Source organism: Drosophila rhopaloa, unplaced genomic scaffold, assembly GCF_018152115.1.
Source record: "Drosophila rhopaloa isolate 14029-0021.01 unplaced genomic scaffold, ASM1815211v1 contig_3, whole genome shotgun sequence".
Lineage (NCBI taxonomy): Eukaryota > Metazoa > Arthropoda > Insecta > Diptera > Drosophilidae > Drosophila > Drosophila rhopaloa.
Genome location: NW_025335123.1, coordinates 2,151,895 through 2,175,734, shown reverse-complemented (window position 1 = coordinate 2,175,734; position 23,840 = coordinate 2,151,895). Strand labels below are relative to the sequence as shown.

Genomic DNA, 23,840 nt, shown 5'->3' with positions numbered 1-23,840 from the left:
GCTTCTGAGGGCCACGCCCCTTCCCGCCCCCATGCCGCCGCCGCCTCCGCCTCTTCACATGTTGACTGAAGCACATAAATCAAGTTAAATAATTGCCACTCGTATTGTCAACCCATCTACGTGGGTGTTCGCCTGTGTGTGTGTGTCCTTTCTCTGAAGTTGTGTGAGTTGCTGTTGTTTAACATGGGCATGGTATAAGTGTCACGCCCACACACCAAAGCACACGCACTGAGAGAAATAAAATGATGGAAGTGTCGGTATGTTTATCGGGCAAATGCAAGTGACCTTTTCTCGCATCATAATGTTTTGTGAGTGCAGAAAATGATAATACATATATAGTGGCACGCGCAGGGCACACACAAATTTGCAAGTAGAAGGCAAAAAGTGTTTTATTTCGCATTAATGTTGCCGTCTTGCGACCTCCTTCTGCCACGCCCACAACCTTGAAACAACAAATTGCTCTGACGAAATTTTATTATAATTAAAACATTTTACTAAGCACCGGCCAAAAAACTCACTAGCACACACACACACACACACACACACAGGCGCATTATCCAGCACTTTGTGTGCGGGTCACTTCCGGTTCCTGGCGCTCGACTTCCGGTCCGGTCCGGTCTGCCCCCCCACCCCTCTCACCCGATCTGCGGGGTCCTTTGACGGGGCCTTAACTATGCATGAGCTTTCACCCGGTCTGGGGAATATATTTGAATGGGACATGTGAATACCTTGGGTATTCCCCCATCAAAAAGTTTTTGCCATTTTAAATTAACTTTGAACGGCAAGCATAAAGGCTTTAGATTGTGTTTAAATTAAAATAAACATGAACTTTTTAATATGTCTACTTTATATTTTTTTAATTTCAAGTTTCATGTAAAGTAAGGCGCATACCTATATTTGTATAAATTATAAATTATTATTATTATTAGTGTCTAAAAACATCTTTATATATGTAAATAAAATGATGTATTTATTTATTATTTGTAATTTGATTAGCAAATTTAATAATTTCACTCACAAAAATACAAACATATTAACAATTGGCTTAAATTTGCATTGCCAATTGACTTTCGAATATTTTAAGATTAAATAACAAAATTTTAAAAAATGTCTACAATTTGATTATTAATTTAACAACAAATGGTGCTGTTTTTAATTATACATAATCGCATACACTGTTATTCGAATGCGTGCTCGTGAGTCCATTCATTCTGCACTCAGTCGGCGTTCAAACACATTAGCGAGTGCCCCCGCTTTTGGCTTTTGGCTCTTGAGCTCGTTTCTGGCCATTTAAACTTGGCTAAGCCGCCCACACAGCGCGCTTATGACCCTGCCTCTAATGGCATTTGGCCCGCAGGCAAATGCAATTTTTTCGGTTCAGAATGAAAGCAAATTTTCCGCATTAAGTAAGCTATAATTGAATAACGTCATAAGCTGCCTCAAATACAGGCGCAAAAAGGGGGCGGTTTGCAGCGGGGGCGCGGCCTGCGGTTCTATGTGTGTCTGTGTGTGTGTGTGCGTGTAATCAATTATGCTTTTTATGTCAAACGCCATGGGAGAATGATCCAAAGAGAGGGGCGGACGTCCAAGAGGGCGTGGCTTTAAGCGGCACAAAACATTAGCATCAACAACAGGCACATAAAGAAACCCCCTCATAAACCCGCCAAATCGCCCTTGTCATCAGTCAAAATTTAAAGTTAATTTCATTTGACAATTTTCGGAAATGTAATCACACAAAATTAATAAACAAAAATTCGAATAAGTGAAACTTTGTCAAATCGTTCAATTAAATTTCGATTTTAATTGCCTCATTTGCATGTCAGATGCTTTGTCAAGACACTGAAGCGAAATAAAAGGCTTTTAAATTACAGAATAGGATTTGCATAAACAAAAAAACGTAAAGGGTATATAAAGAAAGCAATTAAGTGTTCATTAAAATGATTAAGAAAATTGCAAGAATTCAGGATTAAATATAACAGGAAAATAAGCAAAGCGACAAGTCGAAGTTTTTATACCCTTTCAGCTAATACAATAATAAAATATTCTATTAAACGATTTCTTTCGATTTTTAAGCGTATATTTTTAAAAAAAATTAAACTTGTCGATATTTTAATGTTTTTTTTAATCGTTCCTATGGCAGATAGATATAGCTAGATAGTCGTCGGTTTTTTATACCCTTGCAGAGGGTATTATAATTTTGGTCAAAAGTGTGCAACGCAGTGAAGGAGACATCTCCGACCCTATAAAGTATATATATTCTTGATCAGGATCACCTCCTGAGTTGATATAGCCATGTCCGTCTGTCCGTCTGTCTGTTTCTACGCAAACTAGTCTCTCAGTTTTAAAGCTATCGAATTGAAACTTTGCACACACCCTTCTTTCCTTTGCACGCAGTATATAAGTCGGAACGGCCGGGATCGGCCGACTATATCCTATAGCTGCCATATAACTGATTGATCGGAAATGCCATAACTTTGGTGTTTGTAAAGTTAGGAAGCTGGGATTTCCTATGGGTTTTATATTTGGCCAATCAATTCGACCTACCAAATTTCATAAGGATCGGCCGACTATATCCTATAGCTGCCATATAACAGAACGATTGGGAATGCCATAACTTTGGTGTTTTTAAAGTTAGGAAGTTGGGATTTTTTATGAGTATTAAGAATGCATCATATGAATAATTTTGGAGAATATAATTTACAGAGTATTCTGCAAGGGTATATCAACTTCGGCTCCGCCCGAAGTTAGCTTTCCTTTCTTGTTTAATCTCAAACCCTTAGCTTTCAAATCGTTTAAAATTACTATATCAGATTATATAGGTATATATTACGAAACAACGAAGTAGTAATTTTATTTCTCCTTTTCCCGATTGGCAGCTATAGGATAAAGTCGTTCGGTTTCTATAAAACTTAAGTCGTATTTCTGAAATTGCTAAAAAATACTTATCCTATACCTGCAACAAAAAGAAGACTTTTTGCAAAAAAGGGACTAGCTTGCGTAGAATTATTCGGAATGGATTGATAGGTGATCCTTAATATTTACATTACTTTATAGGCTCGAAAATGTACACTTTACTGCGTTGCAAACTTTTGACTGAAATTATAATACACTCTGCGAGGGTATACAAATAGTATAAATAACATAAAATTGATTTTTGTGGATTATTAGTAGCTTACAAATTTATCTCTTAATTTCCTAATTAAAAATGGGATTTTATTTATCTGCAAATGTGGTCAATCCAATTTTTTGGTAATTAAAACTATTTGTTGATTTAATTATTGTACTGAGTGGTACTTTGTTTTGTGGCGTAATTTTCCCGAGTGCGTGTACTTTTTGGCTCCACAACCGACTCAGCATTGTGCCCAACCCCACCGCACGCCCCTTTGTCATCATCTTTTGTCAGCGGGCGGATCCTTCCGCCTGTCTCCTTTTAGCCTCCTCGCCTTCTAGCCTTCTAGCCACCTAACCCCCTAACCTCCTAATTCCTCAGCGCCGCGCTTAATGGCCATTCATCTTCATCTGGTCCATGGCTTCCAAGCTTCGCCCTCTCCCTCGAACACCCTCGACCCTCTCGCTCCCACCAAAGTGTCGCCTTCAAAGTGTCGAACCTTTCAACCTTTCAATGCTCAAAATTTCAGCAAATATTTTGCCTTCTTTTAGCAGATTGCCATTGGGGAGTGGGGTCGAGGTTGAGGCTGAAACTGGGGTCGATGCTGAGCTTCGGGTCACACATAGTTCTTCACTTTGTGCCAGAGTGCTTGAACTATTGGCCTTGTTAACGGAAATAAGCACCAACAAATGTGGGAGTTATTTATGCATAATCAAAAATCTTAAACGTTTAAAAAAAACCGGCTAATCTTCGTCCAAAAAGTTTATTGCAGTTGTCTTAATTTTTAATTAAGTCAATTTCTAAAACAGTTAATTCTTCTACGATTAAAATGTATTTATTATAATATTATTTATTTATAATATTTCCTTTCTAAAGCCTGGAATTTGTTTACCAAAAACTTTAAAATATGCTATTCCATTTAAAAACTTTACGTTCGGTTCGATTATTTTACTTCCCAAAACGAAAAATAAATTTCTAAAAATTTTTTTTGTTGGCTTTTCACAACTGCAATGCCTAAATTTATAATTAAACCCACCAAACTCTTTCAAAACTAACATATTACTTACTTTATAAAATTTTATTTTTTAATCTTCAAATTAGCTTGCCAAACACTTTAAATCGTGCTCTTCTATTCAAGTCCTTGACGTTCGGTTCGTTTCCTTTGCTTCACACGTCGACAGCAACCAGGATATAGCGATGACGGCAAAGAGAAGGATATAAAAAAAAATTGACGCTCCAATGTTTTTGTCATTAAGACTTTGCCTCGTTTCGTTTGCCCTGCCTCGTCCTCAGTTGTCCTTCCGCATCACGTTGGATAAGGTCCTGCGGCCCTGCACGCCGCGCTCCCCTCGTTTCTGCTAACGGATTTGTCAAAGGCATTAAAACGAAATCTCGCGCAAACTGGGCATCAATCATGACGCGGAACACTCGACGCTACACTGAGAAAAATGGCTTCTAGATTACACAAATGCAGCGATGAAAAGGCAATAGCTTTACAGGAATATAACTCTCAATTTAAAATGTATGATAATGATTCTTACTGTGGCAAATGTATCGTTCTTAGTATTACAATTTGGTTATCCATTAAAACTTGGTCAAAAAACTACAATTTACAGTTCACAAATCAGTCGAATTTTGATTAATAAAAGCCCAATTAGGCTTAAGCTTAATCTTGTTTTAATTTAATAAAGACATTTTCTATCCCATCAACGTTCGTTTGGAATCGATTGTTATGTTATAACAATGGAATGTCACATGCAGGACTTCATTCCCGAGTTTCGATGGCATTATTTGGCCGAGTGTCCCAATCGCAGTACCCAGTCCCCAGTCCCCAGTACCAGCAGCATCTCCAGCCCGATCCACACCATACAATGCATACAAAAAAGGATTCGCCAAAGGATCCATCGCCTCCTTCGCCATCGGGGGAGTGGGAATCCTGGCAGGGCCATTTTTTTTTGTTGGCCGCTGAAGGAGCAGCTTAACAATGGCCGACGGGCCAAGTCAAAGGCACAAAGCGACCGAAACGAATATGGAAAATGCCACTTTGAACTCGTTCAAGTGCCGCTTCGTACAGGCAAATTTCAATGGAAGGGAAATATGTGAGGGTCAACAATTTGCGAGCACGGCCCGAAGCTTTCTCCAGCATTTAAGGCCGAAAATGTGAACCGACGTCCAATCTATTTATCCTTAAGTACACCAAAAATGTTAGCACTTTGAACTTGGTTCAAAGCACATTTAAATTTACTTATAAATAATTATATGCATTAATGTCAATCAAAAGGTTTATGTTTATAAAAAGGTAATTAATTGTTTAATTGTTGTTTTAGTCAAAAAAAAAGCGTAAATGTTTATTTCCACTTAAACTTGGTTCAATTTTAAATTTAAATTTACTTAAATAAAAGTAATTACTATTTAAAAAATGTATATTAATGCCAATTATGATTTAAATGTATTAAAAAAATGGATTTGTTGCTCACATGTAGTTTCAGTCCACAAAAAAGTTTAATGTCTATTTCCATTATCAAAAAAAAATACATATTTTCCACCCAACTTTTTACACCCATCATTATTGCGCATGAAATCACTGCATTTCATCATTTATTAACCTCATTGAATCGAGATGACAACACTGGCGGATCGACTTAAAACCAAATCACGCTCTACGCCTTTACAACTCGTTGATGGTCCATAATTGATATCATTTAAATCATTTTACAAGCGCCTTTGTCAGCGAGAATGTTTCAATTATTGTGATTATTTTTTTGTAGTTAGTTTTTCGTATTTTTTTTTCCCCCCGGTCGCAACAATGTTTTTGGGTGCGGTTTTGTGAGCGCGGTTTTTGCGGTAGGCGCGAATCCTGCAGATTTGCAGCGCTTAATGGAAATTTTCAATTCACTTTGACACTTTATGACAAACTTTGGTTTTGGCCACAGTACAACAGCAGCGGCCACATAAAAAGCACAACGGCGAAACAATCGATGTGAGCTTTATGGCGGCTTTAATGCCACGCCTGTCAAACGCACTTGTCGCCCCTTTCTCCGCTCTCTCCTGTTGTTTTCTGTGCCCCTTCTTCTGTTCCCCCTTTCTCTGTTCCTCCTTTCTCTGTTCCACCTTTCTCTGTTCCCCCTTTCTCTGTCCTCCTTTCTCTGTTCCCCCTTTCTCTGTTCCCCCTTTCTCTATTCCCCCTTTCTCTGTTCCCCCTTTCTCTGTTCCCCCTTTCTCTGTTCCCCCTTTCTCTGTTCCCCCTTTCTCTGTCCCCCTTTCTCTGTCCCCCTTTCCCTGTTCCCCTTTCTCCCATTCAGAATCCTTGCTGAGCCTTCGACGCCAATTTCCAAAAATGCTGTCAGCAATTTTTGGCTTCGACTATTTTTTTTCCCGCTTTTTGTTTTGTTCGGCCGTCGTCAGCTGCCAGTAGCACTTAAAGCCAACAGGAGCCACAACAACAGGACGAACAAAACACAAAAATACAGGCTCGTCGGCAGGAGCCTTACATACCTTATATCAAAATACAGTAAATACAAGTATATATAGGCCAAGTGAGGGTTTTCCACAGGCTTGATAAATATTCTCCTGCAATAATTTAAAAAATTGACTGATGTGGCAGAACACAAATATTTTCAATTGAGTTTTAATTAAGTTTTGGGCTTAAGCAATACTCCAATATATGGAGTTTTGGAAAATACATATTAATCATGAACCTAATTCCACTATTAACTTATATATAATATATATTTAAAATATATATTTATTATATTCATCTGTAAATGTATGAATATTTCGACATCATTTTTTAATTTTATTCATTGTTTTACTGAATATGCCTCAGAAATCGGGGTTTCATATCGACAAACAGGGGCTTTCATAGAGCACCTTAAATGCCAAACACTCTCATTAAATGGGAGGTTCAAAACGGCAGCGTCAGTGACTGGCAAAGGTGTTAAGATCGACGGGCAAACGTTGGAACCAGTCTTCCCGGAGTTCCCTTCCACCGACTCCAGAAGCCCAGACCCGAATCCAACCCACTGGCAACCTCATCGTTTTGCGAATAAAGTCACGTTTTGCTTATTTAACATTTCGTTGACTTGCTGAAACTGGCCCAGGAATTGTCCTTAAAGCCATATGGCTGCCATTGCTTTGCATTTATTCATTTTAGTTGGGCCAGCCATTCCGGCGATTCATTATGCATTCATTTCGGCTTTGTTCGATTCGCTAAGCTCCAACATAAACAGCATCGCTCGGCGCTGAGCAATAACGATAACTTATCGATTATTCGCATTAATGGCTTTGATACGCCCAAACGAAGGCTGTCAAAAATAACAACAATCATAATAATGAGTTTTGAGCCCCTGGCAAAGCATATTCTTAGATAAAACACTGTTGTTTGACTCCAATTCGGGATGAGGCCCTTAATTTGCACAATTGTTGGCTCTAACTTACATGGGCATCTTTAAAATATTTGAAAATATACAAATTCTATAGTAATTTCCTAACACTTTATATGTTTAAGAAATATCTACCTTTCTGAAAAGGCTTAAAACAAAGAATCCAACCTTATAGCACTAAATAGTATTAATAAAAGTATTGTATATTTTCTGTGTATTGTGATTCTTGAAAACCAACAAGAAGAACCACGAAAGTTTAATTTAATAAACCAAGATTTTAACTTTGCCAATTAGTAATATTAATCTAATAGAAAACATACAAACACCTATAAATTTATTAGTACATGCAATCTCCCCGAATATTTAAGCCAACAAGAAGAATAACAAAGTTTTAATTGAGGAATTGCAAATACCGGACATAATCAAAATTTAATTATAACTTATTCCCCCATTTTAAAGTGACAAAAACTGATACAATTTATGAACTTATGGTATCTCAACTAAGCGTTCCCAATAAAGTAACTATCAATTTGCAGCCCTAAACTATAGGCAATTATGTAGCTTACCTCTTAGCCACTTACATTTTACTCAAACATAATTTTCCGCCTCAAGAACTGCGATAACTATCGGAATTGTTGTGCCCAAGCCCCGGGCTTCCCATTATCCTGTGGTTAAAATCCCCACACCTTGCCCACCCACCCACAAACACACACAATCGCAAGCACACACACACACACACACATACGCACACTCGGGAAAAGCGGGTGGGAAATTGCCGATGGCGCAATTTTCTTTTGTGTTTTTGTAAATTGTGTGAATTTTAACACTTGATATTCTTTTAATGAATTATTTCGCCCAGCTCGTTCCTTTGGTTATTTACATTTTTCAACTATTTTGCATGCCGAGAAAATGAAAGGGGGAGGGTGCAGAATGCGGGGGAAAATTGAGAAAAAAGGGGGAAAAGCGATACGGCTTGGGATGGGAACTTTTGTAAGTCAGCAGGCTGCCTGAGGGCGTAGGAAACTTTTCCAACAAATAGCTTGCAATTGAGTTATTTATTGTGTGTGTGTGTGTGTGTGAGAGTGTGTGGCTCGAAAATGGCCAAATTATTTGGCCCAGACAGTCCAGCTTCTGTTTTCTGTTTTCAGTTTTCTATTTTCAGCTTCCAGCTTCCAGTTACATCTGGCCAAGTAGCTGTTCCCATTCTGCATTCTGTATTCCGCATTTTGTATTGCCTTTTAGCTGCCGGCCAGCATTTCGTTTTATTTGGCTGTGTTTTGTTTTGCCTGGCTTTGTGCTATCCCCTCTTTATTTGCCTTGTGGTTGCCACTTTTGATTGTTTTGGCCATAATATTTGCTGCTACTGCTGCTGCTGTGTGCGTGCTGCGGCTCGGGCATTGTTATTATGTATTTGTCTATATGGCCGAGAACGCAATTTGCAGTCGGCCTTCTACCAAAGTAAAAGCCAAAAAATACAAAGGAGAAAACAAATCTCCAAAAAATGGTTAGTAAGAAAACACACAGATTGAGACTGTGCAATTCCCTAGTATGCATTTTTTAATCAGGCAAGAAAGAATATTTATCTTAAGCATTCCCACCCTTAACTGAATCTTAAAGTAATTCAAAGAAGTGCCTTCAATAACAAAAGTAAGTAATTTAAAATATAACTTAAATTTATTTCGCTAAGCTTGAAGTTGCTAATATAAATTAACGAGTAGAAGCAAATAAAAATAGTCACATATAACGTACGTAAATGCAAAACTAACAAAAGCCATAAATAGAACAGGAAAAAGAAAATTATATATAAAATCAAAATCAAAACAGTGATTATAATCGCTGAATATAACATTTTTTTCTGCCGAGAGCTAAAAACATAAAGCCAGTTCAAATAAATCGCGGAAAATAGAGTTGTTAAATAGTTTGCGAGCTTCATGGCCAAGAAACCGATATACCCGTTTATGGTTATCGGTTATAAAAGGAGCAAATGAAACGAAACGAAAATTAAAACAGTGAAATGTTCCATGGAGCTGTGGAGCACAAAAACATCAAGCCCACACACACACACACACACACACACACACACACACATGTACGCATTAAGGACATAAGGCGCAGTGGTCCTGACGCTCGATTGCCTTTTTATAACAGAACACTTGGCAGCAAAAATACACTAGTGCACGGGAAGAACAAATGTTTTGAAAAAATTAATTTATTTCTCGAGTCGGAAAATAAAATTTAATTACAGAAAAATCACTGCAGTAGAGAAGAATTTTTTAATATTTTTCTTTATTTCATTTCCTATTTTAAGATAAACATTTTAAGTATTCGTTTTCTCAAGATAAAAAATTCATTAAAAAAATTTTATAGTTTATAGAAAAAAATTATTTTTTAAAATATTAAAATATTTTGAATATTTGGAATTTGATTTGTTTATTTTGATAAACTGTAAGAATTTGATTTACTGTAAGAATATGTTATGTCTTAAAAACGTTTCATATCTCAAAATGAAATAATTAGAATTTAATAATCTTTCTCAGTGCATGTGTGCGACTGAGTGAATGTGCTGCATAACCACAGGAGGCGCTTTAAAAGTTCATTGTTTTGGAGTATCCCGGCTACTTCTGTTGATCTAAAACCAGCAGACCAACCACCCATTTTCCCCTATTTGCTCATTTTCCCTTCTTGGCTTGGGTTTACCTTAGGAAAACTTTGGCCGAAAAGTTTACGCTGCAAAATCCTAAGAAATTTCCAGGGCCAAGAAAATGAATGTGGCATATGGGAGATGGCCCAGAGTATTTGCAGTGAGCGGCAGAGCGATGAATAATGACAGTGAGCGAGTGCACTCGTGAATGCATGCGGTGTGATCGAGTGGTTAACTTAAATTACCAAAATGCTCTGCTGGATTTTGTCGAGGATATGCAAGGAAGTGGTGTACAAGCACTGTATTAGCTCTTAGCTAAATTATACGATTTTTTGTGATAACATTTTCCAACATATTTCTGTAGCTAATTTATGGTTTTCGCTTTCGATTGATTAAACTAAAAATATATTTTAAGGTAAAATTAATAACAAACATTTTTAATGAGAAATAGTTATTTTATATCTTATTAAAATATTAATGACTAAAATACAATTAAATGTTTTATTTTTGTATTATTTTATTTTTTACCAACATGTCAAATTTTATAAATATGAGATATATATTCTAGGGTACATCTTCTTTTTAAGCCTTACGCTTTAAAGAAAATGCAAAACTATTAGGCCAAGTAAAAGAAATAATATATTCCTTTAGTTGTCCTTAAGACTCTACAACGGCTGTTAAATATAATTTGAAAAAATCAGTCTGCAAAATAACCCATCCGCAGGGAAGTTCGCAACTGCCACCGTTACCACGCCTTGGTCTTGACCCAACCGCAAGTCGCATTTGGCAGTGCCACACACACACACAGACACAATCACACACACACACACTCACTGTGAGAGGCACGCAGACACAGGCAAACAGATACACGCATTGTGTGCGTGTGCACTCGGCTTAATTGCCGCACAGACCGCATCAACCGAAAATCCCCCGAAAAGCCCGAAAGCACCTCGAACACGCCAGGAAAACCCCCCGTCCCCTCCGCCCCACTGTAGACCAAAATAAAAGGCTGACAGTGCCGTGAAAGTTTTCGCAACGCATTCCCATTTATATTAATAATAATAAGTCATGATAATTTGATATGTGCAACGCGTCGTATGCGCAATGTGCGGCAGTGCGCCTCCCAGGACATCGCATATGTGGAAAGGAGTGTTTGGATTAGCAGATGTACGTGTCACTCGCATTTGCACATGCCAAATGCCAAGTGCCGAATGTTGAATGTGGAATGTGAAATGTTGAATCTTGAATGCCGAATGCCGAATGGCGAATGGCGAATGGCGAAAACAAATTCCTGAGTAGTTTTTCTTACATTTTCTATTACGCCTGCAGCACTCTGGCATTTCCTCCTTCCGTTTCCTGTCCGCCATCATCACCCCCTTCCGGTGGCCATTTGCATGCCGTCCACGAGGCTGTGGCACAGATTTCCGATTTCTGGACTCGAAGTCTGAGCCTGCGACTGAGCCGCCACTAGAATCTGGCCAAGGACTCGGCCAGAGGCACAAGGCCCGAGGCTCAAGGCTCAAGGATCCAGGCTCGAGGCGCACGGCCCAAAGCTCAAGGAGTTGTCGAATAAACACATGTGTGTGCCAGTTGACTGGCGATGAAGTGGATTGGTTATGGACTGCCAGCAGATTGCCCAACTTGAGCCAAAGTGCTGCTTGTTTTCGCACTTTTATTTGAGCTTAATAAAAAACTTTAAATAAACGCACTTTATTTTAAAACTGGCAGAAGCTTTCCAAAACTAGTTTTTTTTAAGTACTTAATAGTTTAATTTTGCTATAAGGTATATAATATATATCTTAGAAGATATATCTTTTTTAATATTAATTATACAAAAATCAGCTAACTGCAGTGATCTTTTTTGATAGTATCCCTTTGTTTTTGTCCCAATTCAGGACTTAATTCTTAAAAAGTAAAATAAAGTGAAAAATTATCATACATTTGTAGACATATCTAAGAAAAAAAAGCTAATTAATTCTCGCATTTGAAAAATGTATTACAATAAAAAGTAAAGGTCATGGATAAGCTTAAATGAAATGATCTATTCCTAGTTCAAAAACATCAGGTATTCCCTTGACATATATATATATATTTTTGTTTTATTTATTTTGTAAAAATGTATTCCGAGATATAACTATATATATTCTTTATTTATTTTGTAAAAATGTATTCCGAGATATAACTATATATATTCTTTATTTATTTTGTAAAAATGTATTCCGAGATATAACTATATATATTCTTTATTTATTTTGTAAAAATGTATTCCGCCTAATTATTTAGATGTTGTCCTTGGCTGAAGACAGACTCCCTAGAAAGACCTTCCTTTGCCGTTTTTGATTTTATTTGCAAGTCAAGCTACTTGTTATACCCCGTGCCTCTCGTATATTATGATATGCTAATGCAACTCCTGCAGAAATTCGAACTCGTAAGTCTTTTTTGAGAATATGCGCATAAGGAAGTGCCTTTCCTTCGCTTTTTCTTATTTCATTTAGAATTTGTTTTATTTCATTCAGTTATTTTTTTGTCTCCTCGATTCGTTGGTGGGCGTGGCTGCTGCTCGTTCGGCTTCCTGTCCTTTATCCCGTTTGGTACGTGAGCTCACGTCGACATTCGAAGGAGACATGATGCCTGAAAATTGAGTATACGACATGTTGGCATTGTCATGATAAAGACGCCAGCCGCCAGGACGAGGCCTGCAAAATTGTCCTGGCACTCAGCCAGCGCCGGAAAAAATTCCAAGCAACAGAACACTCAACGCGACGCATTAATTATTGTAATTAGAAATTTCTCAGGCTCTCGGGGCAAAAATAAAACAAGGAAAAAAACACAAAAAAAGAGAAATGCCTTTGCTTTCTGGCCATCAGTCAGGCGGCTTTAAGAAAATTCAATTTGATGTTAAATTAACCCTTAAATCATGTGTGTGTGTGTGTGTGCGAGGAAGTCCTGTCTGCCACTCAAACAATGTGGAAGAAAATTAACTCACAACAATTTCGGACGTCTTTGTCGCTGCCTGTTTCAGCAGCTCAAATTTCAAATTGCTTACTTAAAGCAATAAAGACGAGCAAACACTCACCCACACACACCCTCGGCACTCAGCCAAAAATGTCTGCTCCCGATAAGTGAAAGCGAAAAGAAAGCAGGGAGCAAATTGCAAACAGCACAAAGCTCAAATGGCGGACACAAAAAAATGCCTTCAGGGCGGAGAAATTTTCACAAAATGAACTAGTTTCTTAGAGCTGAAAAACTAAAGGGGATCGAACATTTAAAGTGTTGTTTAAGTTATTGTAAATAGAAGTAATTAGCTTTCACAGTTAATCGTTTGCTTTTCTAACAAATTTAAAAATAAAGTAGTAATAATAGTAATTAAAATTTCTAGGATTAAAAAAAAAGTTAACCAAGACTGCATTTCAACAGAACTTATAATTAGAACTTATAATTAAATTAAATTTAATTATAATTTGTTTAACGTTGATAGATTTTTTTACTATATATTACACCTAACATTTGTTACAAAACTATTATATATTAAGTTCCCAGATTTTGCTTTTGACATGAGAGTACTTAGTGGAATCTACTGTGTTTAGATAAGTTACGATGTGGTGAAGATTGATTATGTTTTTAAGTTTTATATAATGTATTATTTTATGTAATTGTAAATGATGTTACTCTGAAAGTACTCCAAAGCGGAACCACTAGACCAGATCTCAGGCTATTCCACTCGACAGCTTCCTCATTGGCCAACTCAGTGTTCTCGGTGTTGGGCTTAATGTCGCGCCTGTTTGTTGATTTTGTTGCTTATTTTTTTGCTTTTTTGTTCGTGGATATTTGACAGGGCTTTTGCTGCTATTGCCGTTGCCACTTGCAATGCGTAAATATTGTTTTAAATTCCCTCACAAAAGCCCTAGTGAAAATGAGTCGCAAAGACAATGGCGGAATAGACGAAAAATAACGGGCAGACAAATGAACTTAGTTTGGGTCGAGTGGGAATGGAAATGGAAATGGCAATGTTGGGGGGCGTGTGAGTGGGCGGTGGCCTACATGGGGGCGGGGGCGTGGCCCATAGTTATGGAAGTGGGCCGGCAGGCAGTAAAAGTTTTTGATTTGTGTGCAGAGCACACAGACTGGGATCCAGATACATAGATACAGATACACGCGCCTGGCCCAGTGAAAGTTACAACATTCATTTCGTTTCTAGGGGTTTCGATGAGGGTGGGGGGGGGGGGGGTAAACAATTTGTATGGGAAGCACGGGGACGGAGTCCCCAGCATAAACTGGCTGGCCACTAAAGGACAAAACTATAATGAGAATGGCAAGGGGAGAAGCAAGCCGATTTCCGAGTTGAAAGAACCTATATATTTTACTCTGAAAGAATTTCAAGATTTATTAAGCAATGTATTATAATTTGGCAATTTTTTTGGAATGCAAAATACTGCTGTTCGCAAATATGGTATTGGGGTATTCTTTTTGGTGACTGTGAATATGACTTACACATCATAAGTGTACAAAAAAAAACACTAATTTAGAATGTTGAGGTTTAAGTATTTTGCTAAATTAACAGAATAAATAAATTTATTTTTAAACATAACATATTTAATAAATCCAAATCATTATACGTATTAGTAACGTATGGCCTAAAATGTCTTCATTACGATTTCCATGACTTTAGATTTCTTTTAGGTCAGTAACCGACGTTTTGAAACTACACTGAAATGTATGTATTAAGCTGAGAAATCGTTTTACTTTTCAATTACTTATAGCCCAGGATGGCCGTGTACCAACATTCAGGTCTCTATCTCAGCCACCGACCGAGTTCTCTGGGGTCAGTTCCAAAGGAGAAATCTCTTTTAGCATTTCTAATCCTAATAGCAACAAGCACGCACACCGAGGGCAAGTCAAAACGTTTTGCGCTGGCACGAACACAGGCGATACACACACAGGCACACAGACATACACACACAGACAGCCCGTATATGTGTGTGTGTGTGTGTGTGTGTGGCAGGCTTTTCCCCAAAATGGTTGGCCTTTTGTTTTCTATGGCTTATCTTCATAATGTGAATGTCGCCGTCGCTGTCGCTGTCTCTGTCTCTCATTGCAGAAAGTAACTGATAGCAGTTACAACTTTTTGCCACTCGCACATACATGCATACAAACAAACACACACATACACACACACACGCACGTGGGCCTGATACTCGTATATTTTGTAGCATACTTTTGTGAGCCAAAAACTTTAATGAAACGCCAAAGCGCAAAACTTTCGCTTTTTGTTTCGTTTAGCCGAATGCGATAAAAATGAAAGACAAAGACGCAGGGCTGAGAAAGAGAAGGGCAGATAGAATGGCGAAAGAGAGAGGGCTATGCGAGTATATTTATCGCACCACACGCATTTCCCGTCGACTGGCAGCTGCATTGGACACATGAGAAATATGAGCGGGGAAACTGCCATAGACGTGGATTTTTCATTCGGATATCCGATTTGCGCCAAATGGCTTAATCATAGGCGCCCACCAGCCCCTTTTTCCCAGATTTTCAAGTTACTCTTTTACAAAAGTGGAGGGAGAATAGAGGGTTCGGGGTGGTAAATGGATCGCAGGCATCTCTGCTTGAAGTGCCGCAAATTGCCTGGGCGAGTTTCCATCGCGGGAAAGCACTTTTCCCCACGCAAATGCCACAAAATGAGCCATTTCAATGGACCCAAAGTGCCAGCAATGCCTGCCGGCTATTAAGCAATCGCCGTCAAAATCACGCTCCACCACGAAAAGGCTTGAAAACCAACTGCCACACTCTAAAAATAAACCATCAGCCAGGAAAACTATAAAAAAAAACACCTACACTTACAGCTGTGTTGAAAATGTTATACATTTAGTACTTTTCAAGCTAAACAAAATGTAATTTTCAGTTATTTGTTAACAAATCAATCATAAAATCTCGAATTCAATACAATAAATAATTTTGTAAGCATTTTTCCTTAATTTACCATATTAATATTATTTTCTAAAATTTGTTTATCATATATAATAAATATTTTAAGTAAATAGCGTTCGTTTTTGACTATCAGTGCATTTATTAAATAACATGTATTCATGTGGATATAGTATCCCTTAACTGAAGCCCAGCTGATACCTGTCCACAAATTTAAGCACAGCTTAAAAATACCCACAGAAAAGCTGTGAAAAACTCGAGGAAACCTGAAGCCCAACATGGCATATCAAAACTAATTATTAAGCTAAATTCCGCAACAAGAAACCGCAGAAAGCTTAACTCATTCAACAACAAGCTGCAAACTTTCAGCTTGAATACGCACTGGTAAAAGAAAATAAAAGACAACAGGAAAAAAAGGAACCAAGGAAAACAAACTTAAATAAATAAATAGCGAAACAAAATGCCGTAAACAAATTCCGAAATTGTTTCGCCTTAACGCTCACAAAAGCTCACAGAAAGCCACAAAACAATGCAACACCACCGGCAGCTGGCGGTGGTTCAGTGGGTGGTGGTTCAGTGGGTGGTGGTTCGGAGGTGGTGGGCGGTGGCTCAGTGGGTGGTGCAATGGGCGGTGATCCAGTGGGCGGTGGCTGAAGTTTCGCCACCTGATAGGTGCAACAGCGGCGAAGACTTTACTCTAGCCGAGGGCGTTATAAATTTCAAACAAAAGTTGGAAACACACGGCTGGGAAATGTTTCTGAGCCCGCAAAAGTTTATATATGCATATACGGCGCAGTTTGGTCTTCCAGTTAGTTTCGATTGTAGATAATCTCTGGATTTTGGAAAACAACAGGCTGAAAATTGGGTTCACAACGTTATCCCAGTGGAGCAAAGTGTAAAATTTAACTTATATTAAATAAATATTCATATTTCAAGTTGACGATTTGTGTTTAGCTTATGTTGTTACTGCAATAAATACAACGTATATCAATCCTCCGGTGATTGCAATCAAAAGTTATTTAAAATCCATAAAAAATAAGTCCACCATTTTGGCATTTAAAATAAATTATTTCGGAAGCCACACAAACATGTTGAGACTTGAAAGTGCCACGTTTTGAAATTGAAAAATTAAAAAAAATGGATATATTTTAATCATATTAGTAATATCTAAAGTTTTGTATCCAAAATGTAAATTATGTAAATTATTTTTTTACCATTTAAAAAATAATTTTACTTTATTGATACCTAAAACATACCTAAAACATCTGTTTAACAAATTATCAAGATATTTCTTGATTTGTCATTCATTCATATACTTTTGGGAAAAACTCTTAGCTTTAAATTATTCTGTTTATTGTGCTAAAAGTGGTTGGTTTTATTGATACCAAAACTGTATTGACCACACAACTTAAAAACAATTTTAAAGAATTTATCAAGGTATTTCTTGATTCGGCTTTCGATGAGAGCCCTCATTCATTTATACATATTTTTGGGAAAACTTTACGCACAAGTTTCCCGATCCGCTTACGGCTGGTATGTTGGTGGTTGGGTCGAATGCACGGGGGGGAGGGTGTGGGTCGGGGGTGGCGGTATGGGTGCCCAGGTGGGTGGCTGGCCGTGTCCCAGCCGTCAGAAGTTGCAACAAGAGACAAGTTGGAGACGCCAGAGAGCAGGACATGGGGCGAGTGGACGGGGGGTTGGTGGGGTAAGGACGATAGTGGGGACAGGACAAAAGCATTTAAGCAGTGCTCATCGCCCTCTAAGCCGTTAGCGTTCCCCAGCGTCGTCCTTGCTCCTTGCCGGCTGCATTAGCATTAGCCACTGGCCACTGTGGCGCGGGGGTGGTGCGGGGAGCAGGGAGCAGGGAGAGGGGAGAGGGGAGCAGGGAGAGGGGGCTGGGAAAAGTCCTTGGGGGGGTGATGTCTGCCCAGAGATTTGACTGGCTGAAGGGTATAAAGTTTTGTGTTCAGTGCGTCGACATTCTGGTTGCAATTTGCTGATAAGGCAGAGACAACGAAACTCTTAACTGGCACACGGAAAAAAAATTGAGTATAGTCTTAACATAAAATCCACTTCCAAATTTTGTACTCCCGTTTAAAAATCTCAAAGGATAAATAATACATCTCTTAAATTAGGTAAGTATTACATATTTAATTCATCAATTCATCATAGGGTGAAAATATTCTGTAATATAATTTCTAAATACCAATGTAAGGTTAATTTAGTTTTCAAGTACTTTAAATACAACTTTTTAAACTTTTAATCCGTAAGACACTGGAACCTCAATTTTAAATTAGTTGTAATTTATAGTTCTACTTTTAAAAAATGTGAAAACAATAAGGCCATGCATTTTCTATTCATTTTAGAAATTGTATTTAAATATAAAATTGGTATATAAAATGTTTTTTCTGAGTAAAATACTTAAAAGTATTACTTTACTTATATATAGTTTTTTAGTACTTTAAATACAACTATTACAACATTAGACATCGGCACACCAATATATTTTCAATTTATAAGTCTCCCCTTAATTTTCCCAGTGCACCCCCATTCTTCCTTATCTGCGAGACAATTCTCCCATCAAAAGTCACTCAACATTTGGCCCATCTTCCCCCTTTCCGCACTGGTGCCCCCTCTTTTGTGTAAATTATTTTAAAAGTGTCTTAAAGTTTCCAACGAGCTGTGGAAGAGGGGGTGTCAGGTTAAGTATTTTGGGGATTTTTTTGTACGTGACGATCCCCGAGTGCAATTGAAGGCCCTGTGCGCTTAATTCGCTTTTCGCTCGCTTTATAATTGTATTTATTTTCATTATTTTAAGCTCTGCATCGCCTTCGTCCGCTTTTTCATTTATCTGTGTTGCTTTCACTGCACGATTGCGACAAATTGAATTTGAAATTGCAAACAACTAAAAAAAGGAGCAGGAATAAAAATTGAAATCAATTAAAACTTCTCCCAGCGACTAACAATGCAAAATGTCAAAAGCAAAAAAGGCAGAATGATAACAAGAAAGCCAGACAATAATAATTGTGTAATCATTCAGGAAATATCGCTTAAATATGCAAAGAATACATTTGCTTTTAAATGTTTTTGCTAATTTAAAATTGATGAGTTATGTAGCTCATCAAATATTTTAAAATTAAATATGTAACAAGTTGATAAAGCCAATGGATAAATGTGAATACAATAAACATATTCCATTAAGAAAAACATTTATTTGAAAAACAAAGAAATTAAATCAACATTTGTTTGACTAGCAGTGATTTTCAAGAAAAAATTAAGGACAGAAAAAAGAGCATTTCAAAGCAATTGAATATTTGCAAAGTTCAGTTAAAGTTTTCGCAAGGTCTTTTTAAAATTATTTTCACCTGTCCAAAAATGAATTTCATTTTTATAAATAAAGCGTGCGAATTGATTGATTTTTGGCTTAGAGAGCTGCAGCTGCCGCCTCCTCCGTTCGAAGGCTAATCCTGGCCAGAGCCGAGTCCTTGCCCAGCATTTGGGGCCAAAATCGAGGACGAGTGCTCGCAAGTATGCTAAGTTCTTGTCGCCGTGCGGAAAAAGTAATTATTTTTGATTTATGACAAGTCAGACAGCCGCTTGGCCAGTCGGGTCGCCTGCTTTCCGATGGCAAAAAACTGCATTAAAAGCGAGCTCGAGCTGTATCGTCCTGGGAGCCACCCGAAAACCCCCACCAGACGCCAGAAACCTGGTCCCCACATCATTTGTGAATGATGTCAACGCATGCATAAAACATGCCCTGTTCAGAAAAAGAAAACGAGACGAAAAAAGTCATGAAAGTATGGCAAGTTCGTGGGGGCTCGAGGATGAGCATACCCAGCACCAAAGTAGACAAGTAATATTTCTTAACTTTATTTAAGTAAAAACATTATTTATGACGCTGTATTAACCAAAATAGAGCTCTCAGGATAGCCATTTAAATTCGTTTTAACTGGGGGGCCTACAAAATTAAATACATTTGCTCTCAGGATAGCCAAAATTTATTAAATTTGAGTGGGCCCATCAGTTAAAACCAATGCTTAAACCACATAATTGATTAATTCACAACAAAGTAAAAATGAGTATGCATTACATTTAATAATACATTTTCCCTAAGCATAAGAAAAACAAGCAAGTTTTTGTTTATGTTAATAAAACAAACTAGCCAAACTTATAAGCATAGTTAACTATGTATTGCCAAGTTTAAGAAAGACGTGACAGATAAGATGTGCCTTCTGTTTTCTAATTTTTTCCCCGTATTTAAGAAACTAACAAACTTTTTGGGGAGACAAAAATTATAATACCGCCCGAAAGGGTATAAGGGAAAAAACATAGAACAGCGAGAAACTTATGACAACAAACATGCAACTTACAACTATGCAAATTGCGCGCTTTTAGCCGGCAACAACAACGAGACAAAGGATGAGGGAGGAAGTGAATGGGGGAGGGGTGGAGGGGTGGAGGGGGGAAGCAGAAATATTCATAAGTGCCTGGTGGGAGGGAGACAAGAAGCGGAAGTCGCTGTCGCATTATGAATTACATATTGCTGGGGGAAAGGGGACGGCGCACGCGGCGTATGCGTAATGCGACGATAGGCAGCAACTATTTTAATTATTGTCGCGCAAAAGCACACGAACACACAGCAAAAACGCTGAAATATGTTCAGTTAAGCAGTAAACTGGTAGAAAAAAGGGGAAACGGGAAAAGTGCACTAAACATGACTCGGAATTTCGTGCATCAGCTCACAAAGACGGTGCAAAAGGGGGGCTCGGAAATAAAAACAGGAATTGAGAGCAAAGTGGGGAGTAAATGCGAAAAAATAAACTTAACTGTACGGATTTGGAAAAAGTCAAATATGGATTGCACAAAAATATTACTAAGAGCTTTGCTATTTCCTAAAGCTCTCAAAAACATTTTATTTAATTAGATGAAGAATGTTTAAAGACCAAAAAAATGCATAAGCTCTTCAACTCATATTTTAAATCGTGTTTTTACGAATTAATACGTATTTAATAGATTTTATAATAGAAAATATTTAATTTGAAGTTTTGAAAGGATAACAAAAAAGAACTGCAACCAAAATGCTGCGAAAAATGTCATAAAGAGCACAAGCAAAAGCCGAGGATAAATCAAATTACAGTAACTGATTGAGTCAACTAACAAAAGTTGAGAATGCAATAAAGCAAAAACCAGGGATTCCAAAGGGAATTCAATTCAGTGTGGCCGAGGCATTGCTGAAATCTGCCACGCAGACGGACACACCTGCAACCTGAAAGAGATCCCAATCATTTGGTCCTGCTCAAAGGAACAAGAATGCAAACGTGCCCAGGTGTGTGCACAACAGTATGCAATACATTTTTGTGTCTGCAGCTGTGTCACAAAGGGGAGTGGGAGGTGGGCGTGGCTAGTTGCACCGTGAGTGATATATGTCCACCTGTTAGTGTCACCTGCGCGGAGGTGGGGGCAAGACACAATGCCAAAGTAAATAAAAATCCAAACTAAATTGAAATTTTTTGCATGCACTGTAAGAATTTCGATTACAGAAGTATACCAAAAAACTTGAGAAATGTTTTTACAATTGTCCCCAAAAAGATTCTATCATTTTATGCATTCAAATTTATTTTTTGTAAATTTTGTGAACAAAATCTACATTTATGGAATAACACAATTAGTTTTTAGCAGTATATTTAAGTGTGCTTCTTAAGACTGATTTTTCGTTTTTCGATTGGATGTTTTCAGATTTAATCTAAATTAATATTGGGGTGTGATTTATTAGAGCCGAATACATTTTTTACAAAATAAGATGCTTGCTATTAAAATCTTTTTCAAACATGACTGCCAGATTTGTTTGTCCAAAAGTCGCAATAACTCTAAACAAAAATATAATTTACTTTTTAGCAGAAATAGTATTTTTTTGTATAGAAAAAAAGACCCCCAAAATTGTAGTAAAAATTGGTATTCAACATCTCTGATATAAAGTTGAACGTTTTCTTATTTTCTTATCGTCTTGGGCCTTAACACAATTTTTTATCAGTGCACTTCGGCGTGCAGTGTAATAGTGTATCCTTCTGCAACATGCCACGCCCAGATGATACCACAACGGGCCATTGTTGTTGCTGCTCTTTCCTTTTAATTTATCAGCATATGAAAATCTGCAACTGCAACTGAAAGCGTAGCAGCAGCAGCTTGAAAGCTCCCCCAATTGCATATTTCCCATGCAAATTCGGTTTGCTTTGGCTTGGTCAGTAGTACACCATTTTCAAGGATGGCCGCAAAACTTGGCCAAGGCGAAAGCAATTTGGTCTGGATAAATGGCGCCCAGTCAAAGGGAAGAGTTCTCCTTTTTTTATACATTTTTTTGGGTAATTTTTCATTTTTGGTCCGCGCTGACAGTTTCCCTGGAGAAAGCGAAAGTGAGTGGGTGGCGCGCTTAAAAATTCAACAAGAGAAATGCGTGAACGGCAAATGAGTCGCACCTGGGAAATGGGGAAAATAGGGGGAAAGTGGCGGGAAAAGTCAGTGTGAATAAATGCATGAAATGAATGAGTAAATAGCTCGAATGACTAACTGAGCGGCATTCTCGCTCAAGACATTTTCCATCCCCCCATTTCTCCAATTCCCCATTGTTTTCCAGAGAGTTGGGCCGGCATTTCCCGATTTGCTAAATTACCAAGACGATGCTGTCGACAACCGGCAGCCAAGATGAAGATAAAGCCAGATGTACCGGGAATAATTGGGGCTCTGGAAGAGTTGGTTACCCTGCAAAAGGGTCTACATCAACAAATGGCCAACAATTTATGGCTAAATGTAAAAGCATTTTTATAGTTGCGTGGGAAATTGATTGAAACTTTAGTGGATTGGCAGTCCATCCTTCTACACAAAGAGAAACTGGGCCAAACATAATCATTTTAAAATAGAATATACATCTATAACTTAAATTTGTAATAATATTAGATTATAAGCTTATAAATAATGACGAATGACTTTAAAACCTTAAAAACTCTGGTAAATATCTGGCCTGTTCTTCGCAAAAGCTTTTTTCCCCCAACGGAAGGCAAACAATTTGAGGGAACATAAATCGAATATTCGAAGAAGCCTTCAGAAAACGGTCCTAAAATCTCTCTGAATAAAATAAATCCAATCCAATTATTTAAACGCCTGCAGTATTTGGTGCCCCATCAAATGAAAGTTCGAATCAAGAAACTCTGCTTTCCAGCCTTCCCAGCCCCGTCGAATATCATCTTAATAAATCAGAGATTCCTCCACACTAACCAGTCTAATCCGGCAATTCAGCTGATCCCAGAATAAAACTAATATCCCGGGGTTTGCTAGACAACAGGATGAAAGGCAACGGGAAAAGGATCCTACCAAATGGGGCGTGCAAAAACAAAAAGAGAAAAAAAGGTGTGAAAATTCTGGGAACACACAAAATGTGCGTGCGTGCAAGAGAGATAGTGAATGGAATGTCCTTTGGCATTCGAAAATGGCATTATCAAAATTTACATACACGCATATCCTGATTATCCCTTAAGCATGAATTATTGAAAGCGTAAATACCAAAACACAGGCGACAGTCGACAGTCGACAGTCGAGGCAAAAAACAAGAGATGGGCACAACAATGCGACAGAAGTTCCTCGAGAGTGGCTTTTTAGGGATGCTGATAATGATAATGATGATGAAGATGTGTTGTAGAGTAAGTTATAGCCGAGGATGGGGAAACTCAGCCAGACGACGGCTTAATTTTCACATGACAAACAAAAAAAGACAAGCTGAGTGGAGACATTT

The 23,840-nt window shown here is 37.9% G+C and overlaps 1 protein-coding gene across 1 annotated transcript in view; it reads right to left on the bottom strand.

The window, feature by feature from the left end:
- The window catches only part of LOC108048306 (acetylcholine receptor subunit alpha-like), a 124,648-nt gene that overhangs the window by 87,918 nt on the left and 12,890 nt on the right, over window positions 1-23,840 (bottom strand).